Source organism: Diabrotica virgifera, chromosome 6 (assembly GCF_917563875.1).
Source record: "Diabrotica virgifera virgifera chromosome 6, PGI_DIABVI_V3a".
Taxonomy (NCBI): Eukaryota; Metazoa; Arthropoda; class Insecta; order Coleoptera; family Chrysomelidae; genus Diabrotica; species Diabrotica virgifera.
In genome coordinates this window covers 224,442,901-224,465,014 of record NC_065448.1, presented here as the reverse complement: position 1 = coordinate 224,465,014, position 22,114 = coordinate 224,442,901, and the positions used below count along the sequence as shown (strand labels likewise).

The 22,114-nt window shown below is 33.2% G+C and overlaps 1 protein-coding gene and 1 pseudogene across 3 annotated transcripts in view; both read right to left on the bottom strand.

Moving 5' to 3' along the window:
* Window positions 1–9,376, bottom strand: part of LOC126887265 (zinc finger protein 235-like) — a 40,103-nt gene extending 30,727 nt beyond the window's left edge. For all 3 annotated transcript variants that reach the window (XM_050654682.1, XM_050654681.1, XM_050654680.1), the window contains exon 1: window positions 9,153–9,376. The gene's annotated coding sequence lies outside the window, so the exon portion shown is untranslated. The remainder of the gene's footprint in view (window positions 1–9,152) is intronic.
* The window catches only part of LOC126887261 (zinc finger protein 665-like), an 80,785-nt pseudogene extending 71,205 nt beyond the window's left edge, over window positions 1–9,580 (bottom strand).
* Between the last annotated feature and the right edge of the window lie 12,534 nt (window positions 9,581–22,114).

Genomic DNA, 22,114 nt, shown 5'->3' with positions numbered 1-22,114 from the left:
CGCTTGGCTTATTTAGGGTATTCTGCGCGTTTGCACTGTAAACAGTTGGCTTTGTGCGGGCAGTCAGTGTTAAACTTCGTCTCATTTACTGCGTAAAGTTTGAGATTGTCAAATGCTAAATTGAACTGACAAATAAGGGTCGAAAGAAACTCACAAAAGAGGAGAAGGTTCATGGTTTAACATTACTGGAGAAAGGAGACTCTGTAATTATCACAGCACGTGATATTGGTGCTTCAAGAGAGCACCACGTTTGGCTGCATCGTCTCAGTTGATAAATAGCCTCTCTTGAAGCACCAATATCACGTGCTATGGTAATTACAGAGTCTCGTTTCTCCAGTAATGTTAAAGCATGAACCTTCTCCTCTTTTGTGAGTTTCTTTCGACCAATATTTGTCAGTTCAATTTAGAATTTGACGATCTCAAACTTTATGACATAAATAAGACGAAGTTTAACACCGACTACCCGCACAAAGCCAACTGTTTACAGTGCAAACGCGCAGAATACCCTAAATAAACCAAGCTGTCCGTAAACTTAAGATAATTGCCGTCGCAAATACGCTATCCCCGTCCCCTACCCTCCCCTCCAGGCGCAAACAGAACGCATGAAAATTGTCTTCAAATTTGGTGATTTATTTGGCAATGTAAAATTTTTTTTGCCCGCACTGTACATTGTATAATTGTATATTTTTTTTATACTGGTTAATAGTTTATATAGATTCGGATACAATCCCCTGAAGTTAAAATCTCTCCCAAATCACCTGGTTTGTTTATTTTCTTTATATTTGAATGTTTAAATTTACTTTAAAGTCACCTCAAAGATATTTTTTGTAATAACAATTTTTACCTTTTTTTAACATTTTTGGGGAAAATGACTAGGTACCACCCTCTAGCCAGACCGGCATTTTTGTATTAGTGGAAGTGGCGTAGCTAGGGTGGGGTGAAGGGAGCGGTCCGCTCCGGGTGTCACCCGTTTTGGGGTGACACCCGAGAGAGACGATCACAAAAGAATGAATCGTTAATTTGTAATTTTACTCACTTGACACTCAAAATAAAATTCGATATTAATTTGTGAACACACGAAACCGAGAAAAGTCAAGGTCAAAGAGGCATTTCTTGGATTTTTTCCGTTAAAAAGAAAAAAGCAGCTGATCTAAGTAACGAAATTCTCAAGAAGCTTGAAATTGATGGTTTAGATAATTATGAAGTGCCGTTCACAGGGATACGATAATGGAGCTGGTATGAGCGGAGGACATGGATGAATAAAAGCTATTATTAAAGCAATAAACAAAAAGGATATTTTTGTTGGATGTATTGATCATTTAGTTAATTTATGTGGCCAGCACTCTTTTACACAAAATATATCTTGTGTAACATTTTTCGGAACTGTAAAAGCAATTTTTTTCTGCTACCACTAGTTGCTGGGAAGTGCTTATTAAACACAGCAAAGCATATGTTAAACGACTTTCCGCAATGCGTTGAAGTGCTCACTATGCTGAAGTTAAAGTATGTGCAGAACATTTTGATAGTTTTGTTGCTGCAATTGAAAAATTATATCATCAATAAGAAAATTTATACACCAGAAGTGCTGCACATAACCATACGCCCGATGTGTGTAATTCTACATTTATTTGTTATAATTTCTTTTGGAATGATGTACTAAGAGATATAAATTTTTGTCAGATTAAATTGCAAAGTAAAGGCATAACCGTTGATCAATCAGCGAAATAGGTGCACTTTATATTGAAGAAAAACGTAGTCATATTATAGCTGAAGCAATAGATATCGCCACGAAAATATGAGAACGACGGCCTTCCTACCGAAAAACGAATTCAGGACTCGCATTTAGAGACGAACTTCAAAGGATATGATGGAATATTTTGACCTATTGAATTTTGAACTTCAAACCAGTTCAAAGTCCATTCATGATGTGGCTTCATTGTTCGAGGTTGTGCAAATACACACTTTGCTTTTCACGAAGAGTGAACAGTTGGAAATAGCTGTTTCAACATTTTGTAACTTTTACCATGAAGAGGTATCAGAAACAGACCTCCTGCTAGAAATACCAACGCCAGAAGAGATTTACAAGCGGCCAATATTACAGCCTCTAAATATAAATGGTTAGCTGTAGATTTTTAAAAAATTCATTGTGGAATGGGATTTCATGGAATCCCTCCCAAACTTAATGGTCGCATTAAAATCGTATATGACCACTTGTATATCGGTTGCTTCATGTTAGAGAAGTTTTAGTAAGCTAAAATTAATCAATAATTACTTGCGGGTAGGAATGGCGCCAACAAGGCTTAATAACGTCAGCTTATTAACTATGATTCTTAATTTTTCAGGCAGTCTTATACAATCCAGAAAAACATGGAAGATGGGTAAAGAAAATCCTCCACGAATAAACAACCCTCTTAATAACTGCATTCATGTCTCATTTCCTTTTAAAGACTCCAAATTACATATTTTCGTAGTCTATATTCACAATTCCTCACTAATTGAAGAAACTATCTTCATTAAGGCATCCCTTTATCATTATTCAATAATCATTGGCGATTTTAATCCAAAATCAAGCCCCTCGCGAATGAAGCAAATCAAAGGTTTTCTTCAAAATTCTAATTTTTGTCAAATACCTACTCCTCCTACGTTTATAATGGCAGGTAACCCAAGCACAACTCCAGATATATTATTTTGTTCTAAAAATATTATAAATAATATCACAAATATACTTGTAAATCCTGATCTGGGAAGTGATCACTTGGCTTTGCAATTTGATTTTAATCTACATCATGATCCTGACCACATTAATGAAATTAATCTTCCCAATATAGCAAAATGTAATGTACAAAATGTAAATAGTAGAATGAAAGAATTTTTGAATATAAGGCATGACATTTGCCCAAATTACATTAAAAATTTCAACACTATGTTGTCTAAATTAATAATAGAAAATTCGCCCAAACAGAAGAAATAACCCTTTAATTACAATCTTCCACCCTTCATTTTGTCTCTGATTAAATTGAAGAGACAGTTACTCAGGCAGATCCAAAAAAATGAGACACATGCATTAAAATCACAATTTAATGAACTAAACAAAGATATTCACAAACTTATATCACAATTTAAACAACATAAATGGATCCTAGCATGTAAAAGTATAAACTCCATGAAAGGAAAAACATACTGGAATGAAATAAAAAAACTGTCTAAATATAAATCGTTTAGACAACAGATTTCAGAACTGATTCATGATGGCCAGACATATAGTACAGATGAAGAAAAATGTAGTGCTTTTGCTAGATACTTTGAAGAAACCTACAAATTTGATGAGGATGACAATTTTGATAGATATACCTTAGAGGAGGTGGATAGTTGGTTTGGAAGTTTTTATGAAAATAGTCGTAATCTGAATGCTCTTCAGGACATCACAGAAGATGAATATGACGAGGCTCTATATAAAGGAAAAAATACAGCTCCAGGCGAAGATTCCATCAATCATAAAATCCTTAGACAACTAGATCCAGATATTCATAAGGAGATAATGAGCATATTATATAACTATTGTATCATGAATCATTTCTTCCCTGATGAGTGGAAGACAGGCATTGTAATAGTTATCCCTAAACCTTATTCGCGGTGTGCAAGTACTTGGAAGGGAAACGAGAAACGACCGTGCGCGAGTCGCGGAGAAATATTGCAACTATCTTAAATAATTCATATTGTCAATTGAAATTGTCAAATTGACGTATATTTCATACCTTCTGTCAGTGAAGCAGAAAAATTATATATTGCTCCACATATTGATATGATATGCAATTATTATATAAAGGTAAATTTAATTAATTGTATTTTGCTTGCAGTACTGCATTTTAATAACTAATTTTATTTACTACATACAATTGTTTACGTTTGCATAACATAACCTGCATCTTATTTTTTCTTCTTATTATTTTTTTTTGGACTATGGCCTTGACAATTATCCAGCAACCAGGACTATAATTGGCCAATATAATTAAAAGTGCGAATAAAAGTACAGAGCGTAGAAATAGAGGTCGCTTTGCCGAACTTGCACGGTCCCAATACTGACCATCAACTACCCCAAAATTACTGTCCAATCACCCTTCTCCCAGTAATTGGAAAAAATTTTGAGAAAATTATCCAAGGAAGATTATATAATGAATTAAACCAACAGATTCCAGCACACCAGTTTGGATTTAGAGAAAAATCATCTACAATCCTTCCTCTTTCAATAGTAACATCCAATATACATACAGCAAGATTGCAAGGACTAAAGGCCGCTGGAGTTTTCTTGGACATCAAGAAGGCTTTTGACTCCGTTTGGGATAGAGGATTGTTATATAAACTTCACAGAATGAAATGCTCCCCTTCTCTAATATGGATTATTGACGAATTTCTTAGAAGATGCAGGTGTATAGTTAAGATCAATGAAACATATTCCCATTCATTTTCAGTGCAACAAGGAGTTTCACAAGGTTCACCACTCTCCCCTCTATTGTATAATCTCTATTGCAGTGACATATGCGACAATAGACTAACCAACACTAATATGCTACAATTTGCTGATGACACTGCAGTGATATCATATGGAAAAAATGTAATAGACAATGGACTTATTGCAGAGGCAGGTGAATGACACAATATCTTGGATGAATAAATGGAGATTAACAATAAATCCTTCTAAAACAAAACTAATAATATTTAACCATAGAATCCAAGGTCACCCACCAACTATAAACATATGCGACAATATTATTAAACCCTCCCAAACTGTTAAGTATTTGGAAATAGAAATAGATAACAAATTGAAGTTCAACCACCACACAGCAGTTATAAAAAGGAAAATTATAACTAGAGCAAAACACTTCAGAAGTTTAACATACAAGAATGAGGGAATTACGATTGAAACAGCAGCCAATATTTATAAAATGATTTGCAGGCCCATGCTGGAGTATGGTTCTACAATTTTCTATAATTCTAAAGGTCCTGCCAAAAATAATATAAAAGTGGCTGAAACAACTAGCCTTCGACAAATTACTAGAATGTGTCATCCTGATAATCCATCCAACAGAATGCTGTACGAGAAAACTGGAATTGAACCTATTAATGAGAGACTCAATAAGCTGTTTAAATATCTCTTTATTAATGACAATAACAAAAATTTGATTGAGCCCCACATTGTGAAGATACCAGAGGACAGTGCCCGTAGATATCCAGGAAAAACTCTTTTTGAAGAAATCTGCTACACATCAAGACAATAAAAAACTCTATTCAAATCATAATCTGTATTGTAACTAATTGTCAGTGATATTGTGATTACCGCCACATACACATATTTTTTTTTAATTATTGTATTGTATTAATATTAACAAAAAACATATCGAGGGTATACCAGCAGAACGCACTAAGTCAATTTTTTTAGTTTTTCAACTATTAATGTAGTCGTATATAAAAAGGTATGCTCTATATACTGCAAAGACACTAAGTCGTACTTATTATAATAACAGAAAAAAATTTAAGACTAAGTCAGTTTGATTGTTTCATTTACTAGCAGAATGCATTAAGTACTCTTAATGCAGTCTGCTTGTACTATTTTTGCGAAAACCGAACTTACAACACTATATTAACTTTGACTTAGAACATTCTGGTTGTACAATCTGTATACCTATCGTTAGGTTTAATCAAAAGGTTAATGTACGAAAAAATAAAAACCTTTTTAAGAGAAAGTAAATAGATTTTAAATACAGCATCTAGAGACTTTCAACTTTTTGCATTGTGTTCAGGATGATGTAGGGAAAAAGTCTACAATAGAAAAATGAATTGAAATGTATAATTGCATTTTAAACTGCATAAAATGTATCCAAAAGTGCATAGATCATCATCATCATGGCTTATTCACTCCTGGCGGAGTGTTTGCCACCCTTTTGGGCTCTCTGATTCATTTGTTGCGGAGAATCAGTCCGCTGTTGTCTTTTATTATTATAGCAGCGTGTGTGACTTGGCTTTGTCTACAACTTTTCTCCATTCTTTCCAGTCCTTACAACGCTCCTTCCAATTGTAGATTCTCAGCTTCTTTATGTCTCCTAAGACTTGATCTCTCCATCTTGTTTTGGGTCTTCCCTTTGGTCTCCCTGTTGTTGGTCTCCAGCCAGTTATTCTCTTTAGCGTAGAGTCTGGGTTAGCTCTTTCTGTGTGTCCCAGCCACCTGAGCCTCTGCGCCTTCACGAACTTGATTATGTCTTCACCCTGGATGACTTCTTTAACTTCTTCATTTGTTAATCTTCTAAATTCGCCTACACTTATCCTCACCGGTCCCATTATTCGTCGAATTATCTTTCTCTCTAAGATTTCTAATCTCATTTCATCTTTTTGTGTTAGGCACATCGTCTCTGCACCATAGGTGATCACTGGCCTGATTGCAGTCTTGTAAATTTTTAATTTGGTTGTCTTACTAATGTGTTTTTCTTTTAAAAGTGCATAGATATGTCAAGATAATTAAGGGCCAGATTTTGTCACTCGGAGGCTTTTGGGGTCGCTGAATACGAATTCGCCATCAACACCGACCCTCGTGGTACCTAGGGCGCAGTGTCACTGCTAAGGCACATCATCTTCTGGAGTTTAGAGGGTTTTTGGCATTAAATTGATGCAAATAGATTACTCAGGGAGTCTTTGGGTATGCTGAAGACGAATACACTTTCAGAACGGACACCTGGTGTCTATGGTCACGCCATCTTCGAAGTTTCGAGGGATTTCGGCACTTAATGCAAGCAAATAGATTACTAGGCGGTTTTTGGGGTCACTTAATACGAATACGCCATCAGAGACGAATCCGGACCACCTGGCGCCCAAAGTCACTGCTAAGGCATGTTACCTTATCGAGTTTGGAGGGTGTTTGTTCATCGGGGGTCGGTTCTAATGTTGTATTCTTATTCAGCGGTCCAAAAAACCCTCGAGTAATCGTTTGCGTCAATTTGCCGAGAACCCACGAAACTCCAGATCATGTGCCTTAGCAGTGAGCCTGGGCACCATGTGCTCCGGTGGTCGGTTCTGATGGCGTTAGCGACAAAAGAACCATCGAGTGACAAAAACTGACCCTCAATACACTTATTTGGATATGTTTATGCACCTTTGGATGCATTCTTTGCACTTTTAAAATGCAAGTATGCATTTTCATCCATTTTTCTATTGTAGATTTTTTTCTGACATCATCTTGAACACAGTTCAAAAAGTTACAAGTTTCTATGTGCAGTATTTAAAAATCCTAAATGCTCTGGTCTAGATAAAGAAGACTAATCATCTATTTGCTTTTTGTATTTTTTGTATCTAGTAATTAAATTTCTGAAAATTTCTATTGTTCTTTTTTATTTTTATTTTTCAAGAGGATTTTTTTAATGCCGAAATTCTAGTTGTCTAAGATTATAGGATAAAACATTATTATGGTAAAATTGATACAAATAAAATTACCATTAAAATCTTTAAAATTAAATTCTTCAAAATACCATTACTATTTCTATACAAGTAATAGAATTAAACTAAAAGTAATACTTTTTGTGTAATTTTGATTTATATTTAAAAATTTTACTAAAACTTGATTTTCTCAAAACAGTGATTTTTGACTTAGTGCAATCTGCTCGTATACCCTCGATGTATTGTAATAATGTATATTAATTGTGTAAATTGGCTGAAAGACTTCGGTCGATGGCCTTTTGGTACATTGTATCAATAAAGTATGTATCTCTCTCTCTCTCTCTCTCTTAATTTTTCATTACTCAGAATATACGTTTATCAGATTTTCGTTGATTTTACCAATCTTTATTTTTTGGATTTGGGGTGACACCATAGATTACCGCTCCAGGTGTCACCCATGTTAGCTACTCCACTGATTAGTGGGCGCTCACAACGAGGCACCGACCCTCGCACAATGAACTGTCAATACGGATGGAATGGCCATGTCCCATTCAAATAGTGAAGCAAGATTGACACCAACATACAAGAGAGAGGTCCTAGAGAGAGACAGACAAGGTGGTGGAGAATTTGACAGGCCGTGTAATTTGAGTTGCCTATATAAATGGACCCGATTGAATCAGTATTTACAGTTCGTTGAATATTTTAACTTATATTTTAACTTGGCTAAGGCCTAATGCTGATTGGCAGTACATATTTCAAAATTTAACCACTTTTTTGTATTTAGGGGATAAATAGAGTACACAGTGCCATACTTGGTGTTTAGATACTTTTCAGAATTGTTATTTGTATTTATCAAAACAAATACCTACTTTCCTAAAGTATTTGGGAGTTAAATAATTTTAAAACTATTTAAATACTAAATTAGTGACTGTTTTATACAAAGTGAAGAAGTCCTTGATTATGTTTTTATGTTACTTTTATATTAAAGGCCCCGTCTCACCATCAAATAATTTGATCAAACAGTTTAAGCAAACTGCGGAAGTACGTCAAAGTGACGTCACAATTGCAGTTTTTTTGAAATTCTAAAAATCTGTGCTCTCACTATCAGTCTAGTTTGATCAAATTTTTTGTATTGAGTTGTCTAACTTGTTTGTATTTTATTTAGAATTAAAATTTTTCATTATTATCCACAATGAACACTCAGGATGTGACGTCACTAGCTGTCACTTTCAGTTTGCTCAAACCAGTTTGATCAAATTATTTGATGGTGGGCCGCGGCCTTTAGACTTTCATATTTCCCCGATTTAAGTTGATATAGGCAACTCAAATTACACGGCCTGTCAAAGTTTCCACCACCTTGTCTGTCTCTCTCTAGGACCTCTCTCTTGTATCGTGGCTGCATTAGTTGTCTTTGTGCCTATTCCATCGGTATTGACAGTTCATTGCCCTCGCATCATAGTATCACTTCTTGTGCCGTAGTATTGATCCCCAGGTGAAATAAATACATCATTTTAAATGTGTGTGATTACTAACATGAAGAGTACAATTATGATACTATGCTCTAGGCAAGGATACAATGGGATGGGCTCCATTATGAACCTACCCTTATTACAGTATCATTGAATAGTTACTGAAAAATTTTCAGATTGCCTCAAATATCTACCCAAAAATGTATCTCGCGCTATTAACTTCATTTACAGAATGTTTTATTATTTATTTGGATGCCTCACCTGGTTGATTTTCCTCTGGTTCTGGTTCATCCTTCAGGTCTTGAAGATCTATTACTGATGTGGATAGATTCTCTAGACCTTTTTGGTCGTATCCTCCAAACTCTTCCTTTTTAACTTTAACTTCCAGAGCTAATAAGTAAGTTGAACGGTAATTGAAAAAATGCCTATGATCATAAATTATGAAGTAAAGGATTATTATATTTACTCCTCATCTCACCTGGGTAATCTTCCTTTGGTTCATTTTTTAAGTTTCGGAGATCTACTGATGTCCTTACATGACCTTCTGATGTTTGGTCATATTCAGTAAACTCTTTCTTAATTTCACTTTTAACTTCCATAACTAATAAAGGAATTTATTTGTATTTGTAATTAGAATAAGTACAACTCTACAACAAAACAAATATTCAATGCCACGGGTGTCGGGTGGCCTCGGCCTCAAGCGTCAAAAGTGGGAATTTTTAAGTTAAGGTAAATTAAGTTGGAAAGACTGTTTAAGTGTGAGCAGCGTTGCCACATTTATTTAGGAAATAAAATGTTTAGCTAAAATCTAGTTTTGTTTTTAAACCAAGAGGAGTAATTCAAATTTAGAGCGCCGTAATGCTTGTTTGTAATTGGTCCAACCTCAGGCAAGTTTACTCCATCGTTATAAAATTTTGACACTTCTGTCATTATCAGTGATGTGGGAGGGAGACAAAGTGTCAAAGCGTGGTCAAAGCAAAATCGACCGACCTGCGACCTGCTCATGGTGGCGGTTTTTTGAAATTTTATCAGGACGCTTTGTGTATGTTTAAATGAGACATTTAAAAAAAAATGCCGTGTCACGCTAGTTATATTATGTATTAATATAAACAGAAAATAAAAACGCACATCTGATATAAATTCTTCTATTTCCAATATTGATTATGAGTTTGATTTTGTATACATAACCTCACTATCGCAGTTTATGTCAATAAATCTTTTTTAACGAAAAAGAAAATATTTTTGTTGCACTATAAATTAGAGTATAAATTAATAAATAATGAATTCTAACAATTGTATTCGGTTATTATCACTACAAAATAAAATATTCAAGTTTAACAAAATAATCCCATAAGATTCAATGTTAAAAGGTCCTGACAAAATCTGACAGCGTGTCATGTGACTGTAAGTAGAGGGGAGACGCACGGAGCCACACTGTCCCTGTCCATTAGCCCGATCAGAGAACACAAAATTTTACAAAAACCTCCAAAAAATAAAGGAAAGATGAAAATTTGCGAATAGGTAGTTGAAATTGTCTATTATTATATAAGAAAAAGTTTACAATTCAATAACGTCCCCTCCAATTTACAAAAATTGGGTTACGGGTGAAAAAAATTTACTCAGCAGTGAAAAAATATACGTTCAAAATAGGCCCGGAATTGGATAAAATGACTAATTCTAAGCAACTTTTGTTCTATAGAGTTTTTTCACTAAGTCAATACTTTTCGAGTTATTTGCGAGTGAATATGTTCATTTTTAACAAAAAAAAAACATGTTTTTGGACGGTTTTTCGCAGATATCTCAAAACAGTAAGTAATCTAGCGAAAAAATATTCTTAGTAAAAATATAGCTTATAAAAAATTAATGGTGTATGCGCGAGGTCCGCAGACCCATAGTAGAAGCAGAGTTGTAGTTAATGAAAAGTAGGTTCTTCTTCGTCAAATTCCAAATCGAATATTTCAATGTGAAATAACCAGAAAACAGAGCATTTTTCTGGGAAAGTTCATTACAACTTTTTTAAAGTGTTTAAAAAAAGGTTTATTTTTGTTTAAAAAAAAACTTCTAACAATAAAAATAAGTGAATTACGCTCAAAATATTGTTGGTCTCTTTTATTTTTTGGTACAAAAATCGCGAAAATCACCCTCTAATTAGTTTCCCAAATAAAATTAATCGTTACCGCTTCACAATAAGTTGAAGGGCACTTTAGTGCCCATGAACTTAAAAAAAATTGGGTTTAAAATAAAACATTTTTTTTTAATTTGAAAAAAAAAATGGAATTGTTCATGGAGTTAACTTAAAAATTATAATACCAAAAATCTTAAAGAGTAATCAAATGTACGTTTTGCTTTTCTGAATATTTTTACTGTTTTGTTTTCTTGTTAGACAAAAATTGGTTATGCTATGGCTGTTCAAAATTTGCCTAAACTCGTGATTAGTTACTCGTTCAAGCCATTTTAACTACAGCTTTTTCAAAAATAAGCACTTTGAACCGATGAAACCTACAGATCATATAAATAATACATAAGTAAAGATACTTGTGAAGTGGTAATACTAAAATTTATTTGTGATGCTAATTAGGAAGTGATTTTCGCGATTTTTTTACCAAAAAATAAAAGGGACCAACCATATTTTGAGCGCAAAAACTGGCGAAGCGTCCATGTCACCATTGTTACCATTGGTAACAGTTAAAAATCTTGCAATAAATATTTTATTACTGTTATGAAATAATTCCATTTATAGTTTTTACCAACAGAAATATTTGTTAAAATAGTACCTATTCAGTAAATAGCCAACTAGACGCACGAAAATATTGGCGAGATATGTGAATCCATTGCACGTTATTATATGCCGTTACCAATACTGGCAGTGGTAACGCAGGAGAAACCTCGCTATCGCTCGGGACTAGCTCGTTTCTGAAAATTTTGAAGGAGCGACGGCTCTGTTTAGAGACAGCGCGGGCACGCTGTGTATATCAGTATTGTCACCATTTTGAGGATTGGTAACATTAGTTTAGTACCTATTACAGATTACAGTGTGCGTGCATTTAAACATGCAAGAGTGTTACTACGTATTGCGTAATTGATCAACTACTTGAAAAGTTATTCTCCTTGTATAACTTTGAAGAAAAAAAAATCATATTATTGAAAGTGAAAGAATTAAAATATGAATAAAAAATAGTTTTCAAAATCTATGCTTTTTCCTACTTGTTCATTTTTTATGTTAATTTTATGGTAGAATAATATGTTTAGTTTGTTTATTATTTATTGTTATACCTGTTACATATACATAATTACATACATATAATTTGGGAATAGTAATTTGTTTAATTTTATCCCACAGAATTGAAAACAAAAACTTATATTTGGGAGGTTCAAAATAATTTTTTTACACTTTAGAAAAAGTCACGCGTCGCCACTGAGCGCAACTCACTTAGTTTTAATGTTACAAGTTTTTTTAAAAAACAAAAATAAACCTTTTTTAAACACTTTAAAAAAGTTGAAATGAATTTTACCCGAAAAGTGCTTCGTTTTTGGGTTATTTCACAGTGAAATATTCAATTTGGAATTTGATGAAGAAGAACCTACTTTTCATTAGCTACAACTCTGCTTCTACTGGGTCTACATACCTCAAGCATACACCATTTTTTTCAGTTTTTTATAGGCTATATTTTTGCTAAGAATATTTTTTTTGAGTTATCTCCGAAAAACCGTCCAAAACATGTTTTTTTCTGTTAAAAATGAACATATTACCTTGCAAATAACTCGAAAAGTATTGACTTAAGAAAAAAGAATTTTTAAAAGACAGCAAATTATCATTATAATTCCCTTAAACATTTTTAATTAATACCTTTGGTAGTTAGTTATTTTAGCTGTTAAGCTTAGTGTTACTTAATATTTTTTAGTTGTTATCTTTGTTTTAAACCTGTTTTGTATAACTTGATAACTTGTATTCCTTATGTGTCTGCCAGTATGACGGTAAGTCTAAGCAAAAAAAAAAAAAAGAAAAAAGAATGTGTGTGTACTTTGTAAGCACGTAAGAAGATATTATTCTATTATATAATAGGTAATTTAAACGAAGTAAATATACTTAACATGTTATTTGTATTTTATTTAAAAATCAAACTAACTTTCTTATCTACCACTTTCAAAATATTTTTATTAAAACATCCAAAAATAAAAAAAAGAATGGGTGTGTACTTTGTACGCACGTAAGAAGATATTCTTCTATTATATAATAGGTAATTTAAACGAAGTAAATATACTTAAAAGATTATTTGTATTTTATTTAAAAATCAAACTATCTTTCTTATCTACCACTTTCAAAAATTTTTTATTAAAACAACCAAAAATAAAAAAAAATATATGAATCGCCCAGGAATTGAACCCGCGTCATTCCAATATCAGAGCTAACGCATTACACACTACTCCAGCGAGGCCCTAGGAATTGAGATGTAAGTTTCGGATATAATTTCACAACACGGCGACATATAGTGTAAAAATGTTATGCTTACATAATATTTTATTATTTTACTACAGAGAAACACAAATCCAAAAACACAAGAATTATAATAAATAATACATTTCCTAAAAACACTAATATATTCTTTTAATGACTTATTTGCACGGTTACAGATACCTATCTTGAAAGATTAGCAATGAACTACATACTGTCACAACTACATACTGTCAGTGTGCGCAGGCGCGCAGATTTATGTACAATTTTACCCTCAATCGATTCGCCGCTAAAAAAGAATATCTTCAAAAAATATGAATTGCCCAGGATTTGAACCCGCGTCATTCCAATCTCAGAGCTAACGCATTACCAACTACTCCAGCGAGGCCCTAGGAATTGACATGTAAGTTTCGGATACAATTACACAACACGGCGACATATAGTGTAAAAATGTTATGCTTACATAATATTTTATTATTTTACTACAGAGAAACACAAATCCAAAAACACAAGAATTATAATAAATAATACATTTCCTAAAAACACTAATATATTCTTTTAATGACTTATTTGCACGGTTACAGATACCTATCTTGAAAGATTAGCAATGAACTACATACTGTCACAACTACATACTGTCAGTGTGCGCAGGCGCGCAGATTTATGTACAATTTTACCCTCAATCGATTCGCCGCTAAAGAAGAATATCTTCAAAAAATATGAATTGCCCAGGATTTGAACCCGCGTCATTCCAATCTCAGAGCTAACGCATTACCAACTACTCCAGCGAGGCCCTAGGAATTGACATGTAAGTTTCGGATACAATTACACAACACGGCGACATATAGTGTAAAAATTTTATGCTTACATAATATTTTATTATTTTACTACAGAGAAACACAAATCCAAAAACACAAGAATTATAATAAATAATACATTTCCTAAAAACACTAATATATTCTTTTAATGACTTATTTGCACGGTTACAAATACATACATTCCTATCTTGAAAGATTAGCAATGAACTACATACTGTCTGTGTACATACTGTCTGCGCAGGCGCACAGATTTATGTACAATTTTACCCTCAATCGAATCGCGCCTAAAGAAGAATATCTTCAAAAACTCCATAGAACAAAAGTTGCTTAGAATTAGTCATTTTATTCAATTCCGGACTTATTTTAAATGTATATTTTTCACCTTCGAGAGGGGGGTTTTCCCCTCCATTTATGCATCTCGGGCAGCCAATTTTAAGTTAGAATTTTTAAATTTTGTCATGAAATTTGGTATGTGAGGTATAGAATAATAAATATCTAATATTTAGAACAACTTTTTCAATAGGGCTTTTCATCGATTGTCATTTGTTTCGAGCTTCTGTCATGTGTTGTATAATCTGTGTATAATATTAATACACACGGAGTATACGACATATGACAGCAGCTCGAAACAAATGACTGTGAATGAAAAGCCCTATTATATAACTACTTTTTCCGATATCTCTAATGTGAAGCAAAACATCTAAAATTGACCCTGTTTGTGGAGTCGCAGTAGGCTGCGTTTAAAATTTAAATTTCAGCTGAGTATCTTAAAAAAATGTGAACATTCAGCAAGTATGACTGTGCAAAACTTCAAATCTGTATTTATTTGGATAGCCAAAATATAGGGCTGTCTTCATCTTAAATGCGAAACACTGTATATATCAGTGGCGGCTCGTGGCTTTAGGGACAGGGTCGGCAAGGTTTTGTCTCCTCAGATAGGTATACCATCTGATTAAAAGGCTTCAATTTCATAGAAGATTTTTGGTTTTTGTTTTTTTTTATTTTTTTTTGTAAACCTGTTTATAAATTAACTCTAGTCTATGTTGTTTCGAAGTAGCAAAATGGGTTATAACGTCATTGTAAAATATATTATTGTTTTGGGGAGGTTTTAAAAGTTTTTTTCTATTGACATTTGAGACAAGTTTGACATTCTCTCTTGTTTCATGGTGTTTCGACTCTTTTGAGACAAGAGAAATCCCGTTCATTTGAGGCAGAATTTGCCCACATTTGAGCACAATAATTTATTAAATTCGGTAACAGTTTGTTATACCTACCTAATGAATTGCAGTACCTATATAAAATTAAACATATTTTGTAACTTATCCCACCTTCTGAAAATATTTAGATCAGCATATAAAACTGATTTTCTTATTTTATTTGATTGAAGAATGATGGATAATTTTTAATGAACTTGTCTAATAGATATTTTGAAAATTCTTTGGAAATAATAATTGAGTTATCCTTCCACTCAAAAAGGTCCGTAACACTGTTTAAATAATCAAAATGTCAAAAAAATTAAGAAAAACTTGGATTTTTTTCCTTCTACCCAAAAAGTTGAGTAATTAAATTTCCTACAATATAGGATTGGTTAAAAATTTTAAAAAGTGTCATTCTTGTTGCAAAACAGCAATAATTGCGAAAAAACATAAAAAATAAGTATTCGCATTTTACGTTTTTCAACCATTTATGCTACACTTACGACCTTCATATGTTAACCAGAAAACCTTTATGATGTAATAAAACAATACTGTAAATTTCATTAAGATCGATTCAATACATTTTGCAATCCAGCTTTTGCAAAAAAAAATTAATTTTTTCAAAATGTTGGAGTACTGACAATAAAACAGACAGCAAGTTGAATTTTTTTTATATATAGAAGAAAGGTACAGTATTCTTCTATACCTAAGTAAAAATAAATTCAACTTGCTGTCTGCTTTATTTTCAGTTCTGCAACATTTTGAAAAAATACATTTTTTTGGGAAAGCTGGATTGCAAAATTTATCTTGCAATATCTATTAAACCGATCTTAATGAAATTCACAGTATTGTTTTATTATATGATAAAGATTTTCTGGGTAAAATTATGAAGGTCCTAAGTGTAGCATAAACGGTTGAAAAACGTAAAATGCGAATACTTGTTTTTTATGATTTTTCCGCAGTTTTTGCTATTTTGCAACAAGGGTGACAATTTTTAAAATTTTTAGCTAATCCTATATTGTAGGAAATTTAATTACGCAACTTTTATGTCAGTGCAACTTTTCTCGAAAATGAATACTTTTAAAGTTATAATCAAAAAATGAAGAAAAAAATCGAATTTTTTGACATTTTGATTATTTAAACAATGTTCCGGACCTTTTTGAGTGGGAGGATAACTCAAATATTATTATATGAGTTATTTTCAAGCAATTTCTGCAAACAAATATGAGTCACCTCTCAACGCAACGTCAACGTTCAAATTAATGTTACTAATATTTTTACAGATGCGCCCTGGTCTAGAAGTACGTGTCTTGTTGCCGTTTGCAGATCACCGCTGCGCTCGGCAGATTGTTTTTCTGCCGTACTTGTCATTCAAATAAATACGGGGAATGTATAATTGGTTGCCTATCGGCTAATATTCCATAGCGTCTTATTACAAGCATATGGTCAATCTGGGTACGGCTTGCCGAAGCGGGCCTTGAATTCACACAATCGCAGTCGGGTGTATGGCTGGCTAGGATCATTCATTTGAAAAGTCTTACGCACAGAGCACAGGGATCACTTAACGTATCGGATCGATCGAATTCTCTTAAAAACAATGAATAAAATTTAGTCTGCATTATCTCACAGATTTTTTTTTATTTCACAGAAACGAATATCATCAACTCTGATTAACTCATATATTTAAAAAAATCAATAATGTGTCCATAAATGTCCATATATATATATATATATATATATATATATATATATATATATATATATATATATATTGTTATATTTCTATTTGATATAAAAATTAAAATTTGATAATTATAAACAAAATTCACTTTAATATAAAATATTTTTAATTTTCTCAACCACGGGCATATAAATTTAGAACAACCTGTATACAACAAATTGTTATATTTAATTTTAAGGAGTGATTAAAACGATACTCGGAACAATGCGCTTAAAATAAAACTAAAGTGAAATCGAAAATAGGTCATTATCGTTGTTCGCGGAAGGTTCCATCATTAGCCGATGCTAAAGAAGACTTAGTGAAAGTAGATAATAGATCATTAAATTTTGTAATTAGTAGAAAGTAATTTTAGAATGGGAATTAACTATTTTCTTTGAAATCCATTAAGCATATTTAGAAAGTTTAAAAATTGGTTTTGAGGAATACTGCGAATGAGAGTTGGTGGTGGAAGTTTGATTTGTGAATCTGGAAGGGATATTTAGAAAGTAGGGGAATGAATGACAAATAGAGAGCGGAATGTTTTGAACTGTCGAGAAGTGAAGTCGAGTCGTAGACGGTAGTGTACGGAGAGTGAGAAAGCTGGTGTAGTTCCGTGAGTGTGGAGTATCTATCGTAGAACGAGAGGTAGGCCAAGTTGAGAGTAAAAGAACCTCCTTGAGCCAAGAGTTCCCGGTAGCTGATTGCAGTTTCGAAAAAGGTAGAACACAGCATCACGACAGAAGCAGGAAACGAGAGCTATACGAGCTAGTTTTGGAGGAGAACATTACTGGAAGCCAGGACGAGGTTTTGATTGCAGCCGAGGATAGCAGGAAACGGGTCTTGTGTGAAGACATTCTCAGTGCACCAGAAAAAGGTCAGTCTCATTTGTTTGGACATGAATGTATGGGTTTTTCGTAGTAAATACCACATTTAAAATTGAAATAACATAATCAATAATATCAGAAAAGCTTCATCAAACTTAAATAGAGTTGTTAATAATAACTCCTAATAGTTAAATGTTAATAAAAACTTTCAATTGATTTACAAAAGGAAATAAGGTTCCCATTTTCAAATGTTATGTTTAAGAATAATAAGAAATAGCAAATATTAAGCATTGATTGCCTTTTAAATAAAATAAAAATAATTTTTGATTGTAATTGTAACCCATATGTGTATTTTTTTTTTCTCTTTTCTTTTCTATCCCGATTAGGAACCATTAAGAAATACTAGAAGCCACGAAAGTAAGTAATTAATTTATAATTCGCCCTGAGATTGAAAACATATTGATATGTGATCTGGTTAATTAATTGGATTAGTATTAATACATTGATTAAATTAAGTGACATAAAAAATTATTATCTCATATCAATAATCAAGATCACAACAACTGTCGTCCAACGTGGAGGGCATTTGAAAAGTATTTCTAGTGGCAAATTTGAAGGATAGAAAGAGTAAAGCCGGTATTTGAAAATTTATATGCCTGTGGTAAAAAGTGAGATACTTACATTTGATAACATAAAATTTTAGATCTCTTTAGGTACAAATTTTACATAACTGATTTAATATTTTATTTTTACGATATTACATTTGATATATTTATTGACAATTTATAATATTTGGGTGAGAAAAAGTCGTCTTGGTAACATACTAGTAAAATTTCATATTTGGCGGGGACAGTACTTCTTGAAAACAAATGTCTGTGACAAGAAGCCAAAGCAAAGACAACAAAAAACAAAAAGAACATTCAAATCAAGAGAATAATTCAGACCAAGAAGACATTTTAGACACGACAATCATGGCATCAGAACAGCAAGAATTATCAGGAATAGATAAAATATTACAAATGATGCAACTCCAGTCACAAAGAATGGAACAAAAACTGGATGAAAATCAACGTGAAACGAAACAAGCCATGGAAGAAACATCAAAGAAAATGGATAAAAATCAGGAAGAAACATCAAAGAAAATGGATAAAGTGGATCAAAAAATGGATGAAACACAACAAAAAATGGATGAAACACAAAAAAAAATAGATGAAACACAACAAAAATTGGATCAAAAAATGGATGAAACACAACAAAAAATGAAACAAGCAATAGAAGAGAACAACAAGAAAATGGAGGAACGCATAGAAAAGTATGAAATGAAAATTAAAGATCACATGCAAGAACAAGAAATAAAAATGAAGGAGTTAACGAATTGCCAGAAAAAAGAAATGGAAAGTTTGGAAAACAAGTTGGAAAATGCTATTCAAGTAGACAGAGAAGAAGTGGAAAAAAGAATCACAGAAATAGAAAAACAAGTCACCGAAAACAGGACGCAACAGAATGTCGGAGAAAGAAGAGAAATGGTTATACATAGCACAGATGACGTGAAGATAAGGTTTGGCGGGGATGTAAGAAGATTACACCCAGTGCCGTTCATAAATAGCCTGAAAAAGAAAATACAACACATCGGAAATTTCGAAACAGCAAAAGAAACTATTAGAAACCATCTCAAATATGAAGCAAGCCTATGGTTCGATAGTAAAGAAGAAGAATTCGGCAATTGGCAACAATTTGAACAAAAATTTGCAGGAGTTCTGTCTCAAATACAAAACGACCAAGAAGTGCCGATATGTTTTATATCGCGAGTGACTAAAACACATGAGAGAAAATATAGTGTTACAGAATTGGAGTTTGCCAGTGTACTATATTGCGTAAACAAATTGAGGTTTTACTTATTGGGAGCAAAATTCACAATCGAAACAGACCATGCAGCTTTAGTACATATCATGAAGAATAGATTAGTAAATAATAGAATACATAGAGGCATTCTACTATTACAGGAGTATGATTTTGAGTTCCGATATATAAAAGGAAAAGACAACATAATAGCCGACGCTCTAACACGGGATGAGGACACGGGAAAAAAGGAAACAATTACTCTACAGGTGGGACTAAATAGATTAATACAAGAAGAAGGGATATATTCGTTAAATGAGATAAGGACAAACCAAGAAGACCTAGAGGAAAGAGAGAAAAGAAGAGCGGAAGTAGAAAATGACATATATTTTAAGAGAATAGACGGAAAGGAACTATATTTAGTGACACAGACATTGGCCGAAAAGATAATAAAGAAATTACATGAGGACAAGGGGCATATCGGTAGCAGAAAAGTTTGGCTCGTTTTTAGGGAAAATTACATCAGCCGACAGGATTACCGCATTGCAAAAGAAATTACCCAGAAGTGCGATGTATGTCAAAAATATAAGAGTCGGAATTTCAAAAACGAAAATGTTGCCAAAAATATTGAAGCCCGAAACAAACTAGACATTGTAGCAATAGATATGTTAAGCGATCTAATTATGACCACTAAAAGGAACAAACATATTCTGGTAATGGTGGATGTGTTTTCAAAATACGTAAAATTATATAGTTGCCGCACCACAAAGGGGGAGGAAATATTAAGAAAAATCGACAATTTTATAGCCATAGTAGGAACACCAAAAAAGATTCTACTGGACAATGCAACGTATTTCCGAAATGATCGTTTCAAGGGACAACTTCGAGAACGAGGAATAGAGACAAATTTTGTCAGCATCAGGCATCCACAGAGTAATCCTTCGGAACGATTCATACAGGAAGTGACGAAATTTCTTCGCATTGCAACAGATGGTCAACATCGCCACTGGGACAGGAAAATGGCGGAAATAGAAAGGTATCTAAATACAATTCCGAGCACAGTAACAAAAGAGACCCCAGAATACATCATGAAGGGTGTATTGCCGATAAGGCCATGGGAAGACCAAGAGCCAAAAGAATATCAACAGGTGATTGAAACCGTACAGAGAAGATTACGGCGAAGCAACGAAAAATATATCCAAAGACAGGAACAAAATAGAAAAAGAAGACCAGTGACTTTCCAAAAGGGTGAAAAAGTACTCGTGAGGGCATTACGAGTATCAAATCTTCCTGGGGGCATTTGCGCAAAGTTGATGCCTGTTTTCGAAGGCCCGTATATCGTGAATAATGAAAATGGGATAAATAGTTATGAGTTGAGGCACAGGAACTCGGAAAAGATCCGAGGAATTTATAATATTCACGATGTATACAAATATCACGAATAAAAGATAGAATTGCATGAAGTAGATAGTAAGTTAGGATATAAGAAGTAGATTCAAGTAAGGAAATATACAGGGAGTTGGTTTTGCCTCGAGAAAATTTATTTAAAATTGCAGATAAATTTTATCGAATACAAGGCGGGAATTTGTTATATTTCTATTTGATATAAAAATTAAAATTTGATAATTATAAACAAAATTCACTTTAATATAAAATATTTTTAATTTTCTCAACCACGGGCATATAAATTTAGAACAACCTGTATACAACAAATTGTTATATTTAATTTTAAGGAGTGATTAAAACGATACTCGGAACAATGCGCTTAAAATAAAACTAAAGTGAAATCGAAAATAGGTCATTATCGTTGTTCGCGGAAGGTTCCATCATTAGCCGATGCTAAAGAAGACTTAGTGAAAGTAGATAATAGATCATTAAATTTTGTAATTAGTAGAAAGTAATTTTAGAATGGGAATTAACTATTTTCTTTGAAATCCATTAAGCATATTTAGAAAGTTTAAAAATTGGTTTTGAGGAATACTGCGAATGAGAGTTGGTGGTGGAAGTTTGATTTGTGAATCTGGAAGGGATATTTAGAAAGTAGGGGAATGAATGACAAATAGAGAGCGGAATGTTTTGAACTGTCGAGAAGTGAAGTCGAGTCGTAGACGGTAGTGTACGGAGAGTGAGAAAGCTGGTGTAGTTCCGTGAGTGTGGAGTATCTATCGTAGAACGAGAGGTAGGCCAAGTTGAGAGTAAAAGAACCTCCTTGAGCCAAGAGTTCCCGGTAGCTGATTGCAGTTTCGAAAAAGGTAGAACACAGCATCACGACAGAAGCAGGAAACGAGAGCTATACGAGCTAGTTTTGGAGGAGAACATTACTGGAAGCCAGGACGAGGTTTTGATTGCAGCCGAGGATAGCAGGAAACGGGT